The sequence below is a fragment of the Macrotis lagotis genome, chromosome 5 (assembly GCF_037893015.1).
Source record: "Macrotis lagotis isolate mMagLag1 chromosome 5, bilby.v1.9.chrom.fasta, whole genome shotgun sequence".
Taxonomy (NCBI): Eukaryota; Metazoa; Chordata; class Mammalia; order Peramelemorphia; family Peramelidae; genus Macrotis; species Macrotis lagotis.
Window position 1 is genome coordinate 49105583 of NC_133662.1, and position 17413 is coordinate 49122995.

The window sequence follows — 17413 nt, forward strand, 5'->3', positions numbered from 1 at the left end:
TTTTTTCTTAACCAAAAACTAGAGACAATCACCTCTCTTCATCATAAGAAATAAAATACTTCTTTCCTAATGTGATTTCCAACTCTCTTTGAAAATAAGGGAAAAAAAATTGAAAAACAAAGATTGTTTAGCTAAGCTTCATGCTCTAACCAAACTATTTAATTACAGTGTTTTTTCAATGGCAGAAGTCCATGTTGAATGGGTAACTTGACAGTTCTGAATACTTTTGCAAAAGCTTTATTTTTATACAAGGACGATAAAATGATCCAGTTATGCAGTGTTCATCTTGAGTATTCTGCATCTCTGTCCCAATTTTGTAACTAAGGATCTAATTTCAGTCAATCTTAGTGTGTGTAACTGGCAACTGTCGATGTAAGACTTTGAAAGTAGTGTCCAACATAGTCTGCCAATTCTTACTGATGGAAGTCTGACGTTCATTTATTGCCACTTCTACAATCTCAATAAATTCTTTTGCTGATTAGATTTCATTAGGCACTGTTAGGGATTCTTGTATTCATTTATGGCTCAATAATCGAACATTGCTGTCTTCATAATAGGGAACCTAAATTTTCAAGATATCAACCACTTGTTTGGTAGAAGGAGTAATTGTAAACTTCCACTCTGATCTCAAATGACCATTCTAAAAGGTTTTTGCCTGAAACTGATGACTTTTTATGCATACAACAATGGATTGAAGTCCATCTACAATTTTACCATAAACTGTGAAGACCCCATTTGGATAATGCTCCTTTACATGTGCTCTCATGGCAGTTTCCACTGTATGTCTCTGAGCTTCAAAGGAATTTTCATCTTTGTAGGGCATGGGGTCATTAGCTTCCTTTCTTAAATGATCCAATTTGAAAAAGATTCTATTTTTTGGAACCAGAAAATTTCCATTTCCTAAATCACTATGATCTGTTATTATCATGACCATCAATTTTCACTGGCGTAAACTGGTCCAAGTTATACTGTGCAAATGCATGAGCTCCCCCGTCCCTGCGAAGGTTATCATTATTAAGCAGTAATTGAACATCATTAAATATTTCTTTCAATTCTCTGGGGTGGGAGGACATAGATGATGAATTTTGCTGCTATGCACACCTTCTCCTTATCCAGCAACTACTCCTTCAGATCTACCTTTGTCCTTCTGATGACAAGCAGTAGTGGCAGTGGCCACCTGACTTCCCTCTTGCAGTATGGTCCCTGTTGCTGTGTGCCCCCACAAGGGGCAAGTTGTTTTTTTAATGAGATGTTTCACATTTTCTTCTAGTTTTTCATTCTTTTGGTGTTGAATTATTTTGTCTTGATTTCTTGCAAAGTCATCAGTTTCCTTTAGCTCCATTCAAGATCTGAAGTATTTGTTTTCCTCAGAGAGTTTTCTTATCTCCTTTCCCATCTGGCCAATTCTAATTTTTAAAGCATTCTTCTCCTCAATAACTTTTTGAGCTGTTTTATCCATTTGACCTAAACTGGTTCTTAATATGTTATTTTCTTCAACATTTTTCTGAATCAAATCGACTAAGCTTCTGACTTCATTTTCAGGTTATTCCTGCATCTCTCTCATTTCTTTTCCAAAGTTTTCTTCTGCCTCCCTTATCTGATTTTCAAAATATCGTTTAAACCCTATCATAGCCTGAGCCAAACTTCTATATATTTTGGAGTCTTTAGATGCAGAAGCTTGGACTTTCTCATCTTCATATTGTTTATTTTGGTTTTCCATGTGGCCAAAGTAATTTTCTATGGTCACATTCCTTTTTTGTCTCTTCATTCATTTATCCAGTTTGTGCCTAGTTTGGGGGTGCTTCCTGAGCTTTTGAGTATTATTGGGACACCCCTGCAAAGACCTCAGGATGTAAAACTCTGACAGCTCTCCTGAACCCTCTGGGGCCCCAGATAGTGAGATTCTGCATGTAGTCAAAGCACCAGAGTCCTGTCCCAGGGACAGAGGACAGACTCTGGCAGTCTCCTTCCACTCCCTTACCTTCCATGAACTCTAGTCTATTGGATTTTGATAGTACAATATGCTTTTAGTAGGAGCTACCAAAAATATTTGTACATATCTTCCACATTAACCAAACACATGATATCTCAGAATTAAAATATAGTGTACAAATTTATGAAACTGTAAAATTTTCCAGAACTATAATTTCCAGAACTACTGTAAAATTTTAAATACTCTATGATTAAGTGAGTGAATTTTGATATTCTGTTTAATAAGAAATTCAAATAATTCATACTGAAAGCAATTTAATTGTTTAGAGATTTAATTTTAATTTAATTTAAAGACATAAATCATTTCAATTAAATTATCAAAGATAAAATATTATTTAGACACTATTAAGTTTAATGAATATTATATGAATTAAAGGTTCCAAACATATTTCCTTTACAACTTTCTAAAAAAATTCTTTGAATTATGTTCAAAAAGTTAAATTTTCTATACTAATTTCTTTCTATATATATATAAAATGATACAATGACTGTAAAATGATTTCCAAGTTGTTTTTGCTTTCCTTTAAGTTTCAGATGTATTGTTTTTCTTTCTGTAAAAGAATATAAACAAAATTACCCAATTCTCATTTTATAATTTTTTTCACTCTTGTTTGTTCATAAATTCATCCTCTTTCAATAGATCTGAATAATAAACTATCCACTGATCTCTTAAGAGCTTATGGCAACTATTCATATCTTAATCATATACCCATTTCAACTTTTTCTTACTTTAAAGTGTAAGTTATTTGTCTATGACAAGTTTCTGTCCTACTATTTTTCAGTTTTCCCAGAAGTTTTTTCTTCCCCAAGTAGTGAGTTTTTATGCCAGAAACTGAAGTCTTTGGGTTTTTTAAATAGTCTATTACCATTGTCATTAACTATTCCTTCTTTTGTACTTAATCTATTCCAGGGATCCATCATTCTTTGTATAGTAACAAATAGTTTTGAAGATGGCTACTTTATAATACAGTTTTAGATGTGGTACAGCTAGACTAACTTTCTTTTCATTTTTCTTAATTCTCTTGATATTCTTGATCCTCCAGTTGAATAATGATACTATTTGTTCTACCTCTATAAATTATTTTGTGGTACTTTTATAAGTATGACACTGAAAACGTAGATCAATTTAAGTACTTTCATTTTTTATTATATTAACTCAGAATGCCCTTCACCTATTAATAGTTTCCAGTTGTTTAGATCTGTCTTTATTTGTATGAAAAGGAATTTGTATTTTGTAATTATGTTCATATAGTTCCTGGTTTACTCCAGCAAGTAGACTCATAAGTTTCTCATGCTGTTGACAATTACTTTAAATGTAATTTCTCTTCTTATCTGTTGTTTTTTGACTTTATTGATAATACATAAATGATACCTAACCAATAATTTACAATCCTGCAAAATTCAACATGTACTTTCAGGGGAAAAGATGGATGTTCAATGAAATAAAAGATTTTCAAAATTTCCTGACACTAAACCCATAACTGAACACAGAATTCAATCATCAAATACATGACTCAAGAGATACATGAAAAGATAAATGAAAAGGGGAAGGAAAAAGAAAAAATACAAATGTTAGTCAATACTATCAAATTGAGTATAGTCCTAAAAGGGAAGATATAATACTTCTAACTCTACAGAATTTTACTTCTCAGGATAATTAAAGGATTGAATAGAATTGGAGAGATTGGAATTAGAGGATATGGGCATGATGGGGGTCTTGTCTCTCCATTGAAGAGACCCAAGAAGACATTATTATGTTTGAGACCTAATATCCCTGATAAAAAGCAGGTTTGTTAACTCTAAACTTCAGTGTCTCAGGATCCTTTGAACCACTTTAATTCTGCAGTACTGACAAAAACTTAACACTTTCTATGTTAGGGGCATCATAAACTGGATGGTCTTGAGTCAGTGTCTCCCATAACTCACAATTATTTGTAAAGTTCCCAAGTGATATTTCCAGAGCCTCTCAGTACTTAGGATGCTTTGAAATGCTTATTGTTAATTAAATCAGGGTTAAACTTAATCTTTACTTTACTTAACAAGAGATTAAATACTGTGGGTGGGGAGTGGGGTAAGGTGTGGGAGAAATTATGCTTTGGATAACAGGTACAAATAGATGATGAAATGTTTTGGCTTTGGAAGAAACATTGGTTCAAGAGGATAGCCTGTCCTGGGAAGATACTTGAAAAGGGGGTAAGGCAAAAATGATTATAATTTGATATAATTCAAGACTCATGAAAAATGCACTTCTAATGAGACAGAAGAGGAGAGGGAACTTAATGACTTTTAGATAATATTGATTATCAATCAAGCAATCAATCTTTGATGGTACTTTGATAACACTTTGAGATTATCAAGCAATCAGTCAAGCTGTAATTGTTAATATCTGATAAATAGTGCTTGAATGATAAATAATAAATGCACACTTCTCAGATCATGATGCAATAAAAATTACATGTAATAAAAGGAAATGGAAATATAAACCAAAAATTAATGGGAAATAATTAAATTAATCTTAAATAATGAGTGGATAAAAGAATAAATAATAAAAATAATCAATAATTACATTGAAGATAATGATATCAATGAGACATCATACCAAAATTTATGGGATGCAGTCAAGGCAGTTTTAAGGAGTAACTATATCTTTAAATGCATACATGAATAAAATGGAGAAAGAGAAGATCAATGAACTTTGTATATAACTAAAAAAGCTAGAAAAAGAACAAATTAAAGTTCTGTAATTAAATACTAAATTCTAAATTCTTAAAATCATCGGATAGGGTGGCTAGGCGGAGCAGTGGAGTGTGGCTAGGTGGCACAGTGGATAAAGCACTGTCCCTGAAGTCAGGATTACCTGAGTTCAAATGTGGTCCCAGACACTTAATAATTACCTAGCTGTGCGGCCTTGGGCAAGCCACTTAACCACGTTTGCCTTGCAAAAACTGAAAAAAAAAATCATGGGAGATATGAATAAAATCGACCAAAACCCCCTATTTATCTAATAAAGGAAAATAAGGTTGGTTTTATGAAGAAGTCAATAAAATAGATGAACTTTTGCTTAATCTGACTTTAAAAAAAGAAAGAAGATAACTACATTACCAGTTACAAAAACAAAAAGGGTGAACTAACCACCAATGAGGAGGAAATTGGAGAGACATTTCAGAGCTACTTTGCCAAACTGTATGTCAATAAATTGTATAACCTGAGTGAAAGGGATTAATATTTACACAAATGCAAACTGCTCAGATAAACATAAGAGGAAATAAAATACTTGAATAATGCCATTTCAGAAAAAAGTAATTGAAGAAACCATTAATAAATTCCCTAAGAAAAAATTCTCCAGGTCCAGATGGATATGTTAATTCTACCACACATTTAAAGAAAAATTAATTCCCATTCTATAAACTATTTTTAAAAACAGAAGAAGTGATTCTGCCCAATTTTTTTTATCATACCAATATGGTGCTGATACCTAAACCAGGAAGAATAAAAAAGACAAAGAAAATTATAGACCAATCTCCTTTATCAATTTTGTTGCCAAAACATTGAATAAATTTATCAATTCAACTGGAACCAATTATTACTAGGACAATACACCATGATCAGGTCAGAAACATAGGATTATCTCAATGATGCTGAAAAAGCCTTTGATAAAATACAACATTGAAGTCTATTAAAATGCTAGAAATTTAGGAATGAATGGAGTTTTCATTAAAATAATAAATAGTGTCTATCTAAAACTATAAACAAATATTGTATATAATGGGGATGAATTAAGAGCATTTCCAAAAATATCACGGATGAAACAAGGATACCTATTATTGCCATTACTATCCAATATATTATTAGAACTGCCAACTTTAGCAATAAGAGAAGAACAAATAATTGAAGGAATCAGAATTGGTAATGAGGAAGCAAAGCTTTCACTCTTTGCAAATGATGTGATGGTAGGCTTATAAAACCTGACAAAAGTATCTCAAAAACTCCTTGAAACAATTAGCAAATTCAGCAAAGTAGCAGGATAAAAATAAACCCACAAAAATCATCAGCATTTTTATATATGATCAACAAAGCCCAAGAACAAGAGATAGAAAGAGAAACTCCATTTTAAAGTAACTACAGACAACATTAAATACATTAAATATATGGGAATTTACCTCCCAAGACTAACCCAGAAACTGTTCAAGAACAGTTATAAAGGACATCTCACTGAAGTAAAAGTAAGATAAAAATAACTGGAAAAATGACAATTGCTCATGGTTAGGTCTATCTAATATAATAAAAAGGACAATTCTACCCAAATTAAATTTCTTATCCAGTGTCATATCAATCAAACTACCAAATAACTATTGTAGTGAGCTAGAAAAATAGCAACAGAATTCATCTGGAACAACAAACAGTCAAGATTACCAAGGGAACTGATGAAAAAAAAAAATAAGTAAAGGAAGGCGGCCTAGCTCTACCAGATTTAAACTATATTATAAAACAGCAATTATCAAAACTATCTGCTACTGGTTAAGAAATAGAATAATGGATTAATGAATTAGGATAGGTTCAAAAGAAACTTCAATAAATCATAACAGAACTTTACCAATTGACAAACCCAAATACATCAGCTTCTGTCATAAGAACTCATTATTTGACAAAAAATAGTTCAGAAAACTGGAAAATGGTATCCAACAACAAAATAATGTCAAAATCAGTATGGGATTTAGACCTAAAGGGTGATGCTATAGATAAATAAATAAATTAACCAAGAAATATTCTAGCAGATCTATGAAAAGGGAATGAATTTATAACCAAATAAGAAATAGAGTACATTAAAAACTGCAAAATGAATGATGTAGACTATATTAAATTAAAAAGTTTCATACTCATAAAATCAGTGCTGTCAAAATGAGAAGTAAAATAGGAAACTGGGAAAGAATCTTCACAACTAGGAGTTCTGATAAAGTTCTCATTTCTAAAATATACAGAGAATTGCATAAATTTTTTAACATTACAAATTATTCCTAATAGATAACTGGTCAAAGCATATGAATAGATAGCTTTCAAATGAAGAAATTAAAGCTATATTCAACCATATGAAAAAATGCTCCCAATCATTATTGAGTAGAGAATTGCAAATTAAAACAACTCCAAGGTATCACCACACCTATTAGATTGTCTATGATGACAAAAAGGGAAAATGATCAATGTTGGAGATACTGTGAGAGCACTGGAATATTAATGCATTACTTGTGTAGTTGCAAAATGAAGCAACCATTCTGGAGGGCAATATGAAACTATTCCCAAAGACCAATATAACTGTTCATTATCTAGCAAGTCCACTTCTAGTCCTATTTATTGTTTAGGAAACCATAAATGGTTGAACTCTAGAAAAGCATAAGATGATTTGCAGGATTTGATACTGAGCAAAGGAAGCATAATGAAGACCATAATGTACACGTTAACAACATTTTGAGATGAGCAATTTTAATGGAAGCAGCTCCTTTCAGTAAGTCAGACAGCTAGGACAACCATATTAAGCAATACTTTCTACAATGCTATTGTCATCCAGAGGAAGAAAACCAAATAAAACAAAACAAAACAAAATTAAAAATCCTTTGAAATCTGAAGAGCATTTCATTAAATATAAATATATATATGTATATATATATATCTTTCCCTTATTCCTAATTCCTCATATCAAAATTATTTAATCTGTAAACATGTTTATCACAAATATATATGTAAAATGTTAACCTGAGTGTTTGCTGCTGAGGGGAGGGGTTAGGAAGGGAGGGTGGAAGTAAATTTCATAACTTAAAAATATACATATGCATATGGATGAATGTTGAAAATCTTTCATAAAACAATTTACTCTGAATAGTTTATTGATTGATTGATAAACAGAACTGCCTCTTAATCATTATGTACCTTCCCTTCTTCTTTCTTCTTAGAAATATACTTCTCAAGAGTCATGAATCATATCAAATTGTAATCATTATATAGCTTACCCCCTTTTCAGATACCTTCCATGGATACACAATTCTCATGAGGCCAAAACATCATGCAAAGTCAAATAATTTCATTAACCTATATATATATATATATATATATATAAAAGCCATAACCCTATAAAACTATAAAACTGTATTGGGTATACTCTCTCTCTCTCTGTCTCTTTATTACCTCAGTCATGGTCCTTTAGTCCCCTTTAAGTAAACGTTGAAATAATATAAGGTCACATTCTAATTTCTTTATGTTCAACTATTCTAAGTAGGTTCCCACCCACTGCCTCTATGATACTGCAAACCTATAAGGAGTTAATAAATTTAAGTCAATTCTGATTTCATTAGGTAAAACATCTCTATGTACTCCAAATACTGGAATACTCTTAAGGTCTCTTTTAAGAACATTACAATAGATTGTAGGGTATGGGAGACACAGGCACAAGACTGGCAGTATAGGATGCTGCCACCAGTTAAAGTGCTGAGCTCTATGAGCAAGCCAGAATTAAAATATGTCAATGGAAACATGAGATACATAAGTTTAGAATAAAAAGTAAGGCTAAATAAATTTCTCCAACTTTTCACCTAGGCTATTTGTGTACAACTTATGGTAAAGCATTCTGAGCTTGTATTGATCTGATCAGCCACAGTGTTATACCCTGCAATTTGTCTCAAATATAGTGATTTCATTTTGGTCTTTTTCAGTAGAAGGACATGAATTCACTGTATCCATTTCCTCTAAGTTCAATATCTTCAACTATATACAATTCTTTAACTATCTTAAGAGAAATATTCTCAAGAGTTCCAAGTGTTATCCTCCCTTGTAGGACTGTACATCTTTTAATGTTCATGACTAACATCTGTTTTTCCCCATTTCTGTTTACTTTTTTGTTTATCTCTTGAGTCTTGTATTTGAAGATTCAGTCCTCTGGTCAGTTCTGGTCTTTATATCAGGAAATTTTAGAAAATCTCTGCTTTATTGAACATTCATCTTTCCCCCCTGACAGAATATGCTGAATTTTGCAGGGTAGTAAATTCTTGGGTTATAATCCAAAACCCTTTGTCTTCTGAAATATGGCATTCCATGTATTTGGGTCTTTCAGTGTTGAAACTGATAAGTCCTCTTAAGTTTGATTGTGCTTCCTTTGTATTTAAATTTATTCTTTTTTCCCCTGCTTGTAATACTTTCTCCTTTATTTGAGGATTCTGGAATTTGGCTATGATAGTCCTTGGAGTTTTTATCCTGGGGTCTCTTTCTGGAAGAGTTGTGTGTATACTTTAAATGGAAAATTTTTCCCTTCGTCATCTAGGAAATGTGGACACATTTCCCTGGGAAGTTCCTGAAATATTTTTCCATATTATTTGTTTTGATAGAGGCTTTCTGTAAACAATTCATAAATTATTTCTCCTGGATCTATTTTCCAGGTTATGTATTTTTCCTACATGGTACTTTGTATTTTCTTCAGTTCTTTCAGTCTTTTTATTTTTCTTGATGGAATCTTGGTGTCTTAGATTCATTGATTTCAATTTTTCCAATTCTAATTTTTAGTGTTTAATTTATTTTTCAGCTAGGTTTTGTGTTTCCTTTTCTAGTTCATTAATTTTACTTTTTGTTTAGATGCAATACCTTTCTAGGTGGTTGATTGGAGTTTTAGATGAGTTGAATTCTTTGGTCAATTTTTCAGGATTTGGCTCAGGTTCTAATTTCCTTTTCCATTTTTCTTCTTCCTCTCTTCCTTGGTTTTAATTTTTTTAATGCTCTTGTATGAGGTTTTCCATTTGTGTCCAATCCATAGACTCCTTTGAGACTTGTTATATAGTTAACTTTATACTGCTTTCTTTTTCTGAGAAGGCATTGTTATTCTCTCTTTCTGCATAGAAATTTTCTATATTTAGCAGTCTTTTACTTTTTTGTTCATTTTGACTGTTTAAACTCTGTTTCTGTTTGGTTGGGGTCTTATTCCTGGATTATCACTGACCAAAATGGTACCTATGTAGCCCAGGCATTGGCTTTGAAGAGGTTCATTTTCTCCTTTATGTTCAGGTTCTGCCTATGCAGTGTTTTGTTCCCAACTCAGTTCTATCTTTTACCCAAATGTTCCTAGTTTTTAGCTTTTGTCTGGGATTGGGATCCTCCCTGCTGGCTTACATTGTAGCTTGGACTTGTGCTGTTGTCAGGGTGCTGGGATAGGCCTTCACTGTGCCTAAAAGGCTCCAGTTGGCTTTTCTGCTTTCCAGTCTTGCTGGTATTTACTTTCCCTGTTTCCCTGAAGAAACAGAGAAATGAAGATGTTCAATGAAGATCTTCCATGATCTTCAAAGTTGAAAACTTGCTTTGATCTTGCCTTATTTTGTTGGAATCTGTAGCTTTAATGTCTGTGTAGATGCTTCATTTAATGTTGTTTAGGGAAAACCTCTGGGAGCATGCAAGATTTAAGCGATCATATTGATTCCAGAAGTCCTCACTATATAGATATTAATTGTTGATGTTAAAATGTGGGATGCTTATTCAGTTCTCATTGAGAAGACATATAATGGTGAAAATGAATCATATATATATATATACATATATATATATATATATAGACATTGCTTTTAAAAAAATTAAAGGAATATATACATCTATAAATATACAATTATATAAATTAATGAAAAATTAGTTGTACCATTGCTGTTGATACCAAATTTTATTAAATCAGGGAACAGCATTTTCTCACATTAAAATTCTAAGCATTTCAAATCATATGGAAAAATCAATTGGTTTAAGCATAATGAAGCATGCTGTTGGCAATAATGCATAAGTAAAAATGGTATAAAATATTGATAATTGTAATAACTGAAATATTTATAGCACATGCTAACATTGTATTTTCTAAATGTTTTTAGAAATATTTAAATTGATCCATATAGTAATTCTGGTAATTAAGTATTAGTATTATCCCTCTTGACTGATAAAGAAACTGAGGAAAAAAGAAATTAAGTAATTTACTCTAGATCATTTGGCTAACAAATATCTAAAACTGGATATGAGCTCATTATTTTTTATTTGTTCCAAGTCTGGCCCACTATCCAATATACCACCTTGTTATCCCTTAATTAAAATACCTAAGAACATTTTTGATGAGAAAACTAGTGAGATTCAACACATGACTAAGCAAAGAAGTACTCTGGAACTCCTGTGTTATTAAATCAGAGGAAGACCTTGAGTTCATTATGTGAACCCTTTAAGTAAGATTGGCACAGAAGTTTGAATTAGAATCATGTAAAATAAGAAGGTACAGGAGTGTTGTGATGTTGGAGCAGCTATGAAAATAATCATTTGTTGTTCAAAGTTGCTTTAAAAGGAAAATAAATTGGTTCTTGGAAAGATGGTTTTCTGTAATTATCCATGTTTACAAATGTGCTGAATATCCCTAATATTCTTTTAAATAATAGAACAATAAATATTTAAAAGTTAATGATAAATGAACTTTTATACAATAATTTTTTTTTAAAATGGCATACTTGCTTTAAGGAGATGTCCTAATAGGCAATGAATAATAATAATAATAATAATAATAATAATAATAATAATAATAATAATAAAAGGAAGAGACAAATATTCATATCTATTTAGGAGAGAAGTCTATTTATGACTGTCAACAGAATAATGTAGTCTTAGTTCATTGATTTTATTTTCAGTATTTTTGTGGATCGATTAATCTGTCCCCTCCTTCCCCTACTTAAAGGCAAACACATACCCACATACAGACCCACAGAATTTAATCCTTATAACATAAAGTGAAAAACAAAGTGGATAAGACAACTTGAAAAGACTAAGATACAAATTTAGTCCAATGATAAATAAATTGTTATTCATCCATAATTCTCTGCAATAAAAAGAAAGAATTCTAATTTCATTGGCTTTATTTTGTCTTCAAGTACAAACTTGTTACTTAAACTTTAAACAGTTTCCATTCTTACTATTTGCTATTGTTCTTATCTTTATATTGGTATAATATGAAAAGGTTTTTATCATTTGTAAAAATATGAAAAATATTTTATATTAGTCATTTTCACAATAAGATATAAATAAAAGAAAAATTAAGTGAAAGATAGCATTGATTGTATTTAATCATTATCATTTTTTTTATCTTGAAGAGGATAATATATTTCATGATTAGTCCTTTGGGATTGTCTTGGATCACTGTATTACTGATAATAGCTTGGTCAGTCATGTTTCTTCTAGTAATATTCTTATTATTGTGTACAATGTCCTACTGGTTCTTTTCACTTCACTATGCATAAATTCTACTAAATCTTTCTGGGTTTTTCTGAAATCATTTTTCTTGTTATTTCTTTAGAACAATAATATTTCATCACAAACACATGCCAAAGCTTCCTTAGTCACTCCCCTATCATAACTTTCCTTTGATTTCCAATTTTTAGCCATCACAAAAAGTTACTATAAATATTTTTTGTATAGATAGATTCTTTTCTTTTTTTTTTTTTGATTTTTGTTTTGATATAGACCTAACAATGGTATTACTGGACCAAAGTTTTTAATAGTCATTTGACATCAGTTCACAACTCAACCAACCATGTTAGTGTCCCATTTTTCTTACATCTCCTCTAGCATCAAACATTTTCATTTTTTTCCATTTTAGCTACTCTGATAGAAATGAGGTTGTATCTCAGACATCTATTAATTTACATTTCACCAATTAATCATGATTTAGGACATTTTTGCATGACTATAGATAACTTTAATTTCTTCATCTGAGAATTACCTGTTCTTATCCTTTGACCATTATCAATAATGGAATGTCTGGCAATCTAATATATGTGATTAACTTCTCTATGTATTTGAACAAGAAATCCTTATCAAAAATAGTCACAGTAAAAATTTCACCCAGTTTTCTGTTTTCCTTATGGCTTCGGTTGCCTTGATTTTGTTAATGTAATTTTTTTATGTTATTATATAATCAAAATTATGCTTTACATTTTGTAATATTCTCACAATCTCTTTTGGTCCTAAATTCTTCTCTTATCTATAAATCTGAGACAGTAACTGTTCCATTTTCTTTTAATTTGTTTTATGTTAACACCCTTATTTTGTGAAAATCATGTATCCTTATCTTGATGCACAGTGTGAAATGCTGGTCTATACCTACTTTCCAACATACTGTTCACCACTTTTTTCTAGCAGTTATTGTCCAATAATGAGTTCTTATTTTAAAACTGAAATTATACAAGATAACCATGAACTTTTTATGATGTCAGTTTATTCCACTGATCCACCAATCTCTTTCTTATGAAGTACCAGATTGTTTAAATATTTTTCATTTTATGATACAAAGTTTGATTTAGGAAGAATTGTCATTTTATTATATTTACACCATTTTTCATAACAATTAATTTTTTCCAATTCTTTACATATGAGTTTATTTGTGTGAAATGTGTTTTACAGTTACATCTATACAGTTCCTCAGGTTTTTAGCTTGGCAAATAGACTCCCAAGTATTTTATTCTGTCTACTGCCATTTTAATTTTGATTTCTCTTTCTACCTCTTCCTGCTAAACTTTGTTGTTATATAGAGAAATATTTATGATTTATGTGCATTTATTTAGTATCTGCAACTTTGCTACACTTGGTAATAAATTCAAGTAGTTTTTCTCTAGGATATTCTAAGTAAATATCACATGTAGAGTGATAGTTTTGTTTCTTCAATGACTATTCTAATTCCTTTAATTTCTTTTTTTCATTATTATACCTAAAACTTTTAGCACAATATTAAATATTATAGGTGATAATAAACTTGCATTGTATAAGGCTTCTAGCTTATTCTCATTATAAATCATGTTGGATGATAGTTTTAGATAAGTATTACTTATCCTCTTAAATGAACTCCATTTAATTCAATCTTTGTAGTGCTTTGTTTAAATAATAATGGACACTGCATCTTGTCAAAATCTTTTTTCTGTATTGATTGAAATAATCATATGAATTTTTTTGCTAGTAATCTCCTTGCTAATATTTAAAATATTTGCATCACTATCAATTAGGGCATTTGGTTTACAATTTTCTTTTTTGATTTTGACTTTACCTGCTTTGGGATTCGCAACATATTTGTGCCACGAAAGGTATTTGGTATGATTTCTTTTTTTTAAATTTCCTTTCTTAATGTTCAACAAATTTACATAGAATTGTTTGGTAGAATTTGATTGTGAATTGATCTGGTATAGGTGATTTGTTTCTTAGGTAATTTATTGATGGCTTATTCAATTTGTCTGTTATTAGGTTATGTATTTTATTCTGTCTATCTGATTATTTTATATTTTTTCAAATATTTATCCATTTAATCAAGACTGTCAAATTTATTGGCATACAATGGGTCAAAACAGGTCCTAAAAACTGTCATAATTTTCCTTTCATTTGTGGTGAATTCACCCCTTTCATTTTTGACACTAGGAATTCAATTTTCTTCTTTCCTTTTTTTAAATCAAACTAATGAAATGTTTAACTATTTTGTTGATTTTTTTAATAAAACCAACTTCTAGGCTTATATATTAATTCAATGGTTTTCTTACTTTCTATTCTATTAATCTCTTTTTGATTTTTAAGATTAGATGTTAAATTAGAATTTTTAATTTGCTCTTTTATTTTAATTATTTATCCAATTCATTCATCTGTCTTTTCTTTACTTTTGTAAGCAATTTCCCATAACTACTGCTGCTGCAGCATTCCAGAGATTTTAGTATATTGTCATTTTGTTATTTTATTAAATGAAATTATCAATTTCTTTGATTTGTTCTTTGACCCACTTGAATTTTTTATTTTTTTGGATTGATTAATTTCCAATTGATTTTAATTCATATATATTTTTTATTAATGAATGTAATTTTTATTTCATTATGCTCTAAAAAGGATTGATTCTGAAGTTTTATGTCCTAATACAGGGTCACTTTTTGTGCAGGTTTCATGTACTACTGAGAAAAAGAGTATATTCCCTTCTGTTTATATTCAATTTTCTCCAGAGATCTAATATATTTAACTTTTTTGGAATTTTATTCACTTCCTTAATGTCTTTCTTTTTTATTATTTGGATAGATCCATCTAGTTCCAAAAGGGAATGTTGACATTATGCACTCATACAGCTGTATTATCTATTTTTTCATGTACCTCATTCAATTTCTTCTTCAATAATTAAGATGCTATACCATTTGGAGCATATATATATATATATATATATATATATATATATATGTGATATGACTTCATTATCTGTGGTACCTTTCATCAAGGTATCTATCTCTTTAATCTTTAATTAGATATATATTTTACTGTTGCTCAAAACTTGACTGCTATCCCTGCTTCTTTGATTCAACTGAAGCCTTATAAATTCTGCTCCAGCCCCTTAGATTTACCTTGTGGTTATCTTTCTGCTTCAGATGTGGATTTTTGTAAACAAAATATTGTAGGATTCTGGTTTTCAGTCAATTTGATTATACACTTCTATTTTTATCGTTGAATTCATAGTTTTGATAACTAATTGTGTATTTCCATCCATGCTATTTTTGTTTGTTTATTCCCCTTCCTCTCTTATACCACACCCTTTCTCTTCTCAAAAGTATTTTACTTCTGATCACTAATTTCCTCAGTATACTCAAACATTTAACATACTCCCTCTCCCTTCCATTATTCCTCATTAATTTTTAACTTTCTAATGGGCTAAGATGAATCTCTATAGTTACTTGGGTGTGTTGCTCTTTGAACCCATTTTGATGAGAGTAAGGTTTAAGTTTTGTCTGCCACCTCCCTCATCTTCCCCTTTATTATAATATGTCTTTCATGACTGTTTTATATAGAATAATTAACCCCAAACTTCCAGTGAAATTTTCTTTTTCAAATCTTTATTTTTGGCACATCATACCATCAAACTCACCTTATATCCATATCCTTCTTCTACATATACTCCTATTTGCTTTCATAGCAATACAGTTCTTAAGCATTACAAATATTATCTTATCATGTATATACAAACAGTGCAACCTTACTGAATCTCTGTTGCTTTTCCTTTCTTATTTCTTTTTATAATTTTTTATATTGCCCTTGAGATTTGTATTTGGAGGTAAATATTTTTATAATCAGTAATGGTCATTTATTTAGAAATGCTTGAGAATCCTCTCATTTGACATTCTTTTTCCCTCTGTAAAATTCCATTAAGTTTTCATGGGTAGGTATTTTCTGATTGTTTTCCTAATTCTTTTGACTTCCAGTATAACAATTTTCAAACCCTCAGTTTCTTTAATGTGGAAGCTACCAAATTCTGTTCATCACTGAATAATCCTAATTGTAGTTCCATGATATTTGAATTCTTTTTGTTTGCTTACAATACTTTCTCCTTCATCTCTGAACTTTCAAATTTAGCTATGATATTCCTGGGAGTTGTCATTTTGGGATCTCTTTCAGTGAATTCTTTCAATTTTACCCTTTGATTCTAATATATTAGGGGAGTTTTCTGTTTCTTTTTTGATCATGGTTTTTAATAATTCTTATATTATTTCCCTTGGAAATTTTTCCTATGTCAGTTGTTTTTGCAATGATAAAGTTCCATTTTTTTCTTTATTTCTTTACTTTATTGATTTTGTTTTATCATAGGTTCATGTAGTATGGAGTCATTAATTTCCACTTGGTCAATGCTAATTTTTAAGGAATTATCTTCTTCAATGAACTATTTTATTTACCATTAGATCAATTATATTTTTAGTCATATTTCTCAGTAAAATTTTTCCCATTCTATTTACTCTTTTTATGATTCTCTTGAAATACTCTATTTTTTTCAATTTTTTCCTTCTACTTCACTAATATGCTTTTTTAAATTTACATTTTTAAGGTAATGGTGTAAAGTGACTTGCCCAAGGTAACAAAGTTATGTAATGATTAAGTGTCTGAGGCTGGATTTGAACTCAGGTCCTCCTGATTCCAGGACTGGGGCTTTATCTACTGCACCACCTAGCTGCACCTCTAATATGCTTTTTAATCCATTTTAGCTCTTAAGAATTCATTTTGGTCCTGAAATCAAATTATACTCTTCTTTGAAGTTTCACAGGTAGTCATTCTGATACTATTCTACTCTTCTAATTTTATGTGTTTATCCTCCCCATCACCATAGTAACTTTCTATAGTCAAGCTCCACACCCCCTTTCTGATGACTTGATGTATTTATGTGAGAATTGGACTCTGGTCCTACACTTTCCCACATTCTTTGGGTTGGACTTCTGAGTCTTTGTACTAGCTTTCTCTGGACTTCAGTGCTTAGTTCTTGCTTTCTATGGAAAGTTGCTTATATTTGAGGGGTGTATTCCCTGTTGGACTCCCTTGGGTGTGGGATTTAGCTTCTGGCCTGCTCCAGTGATGGAACCATGATGATGTGTTGTTGTGT

At 30.6% G+C, this 17413-nt stretch overlaps 1 long non-coding RNA gene and 1 pseudogene across 1 annotated transcript in view; both read right to left on the reverse strand.

Moving 5' to 3' along the window:
• LOC141523798 (uncharacterized) overlaps positions 1-17413 on the reverse strand; it is a 407543-nt gene that overhangs the window by 326043 nt on the left and 64087 nt on the right. The window lies entirely within an intron of this gene.
• LOC141487755 (F-actin-capping protein subunit alpha-2-like) lies at positions 176-15924 on the reverse strand (annotated as a pseudogene).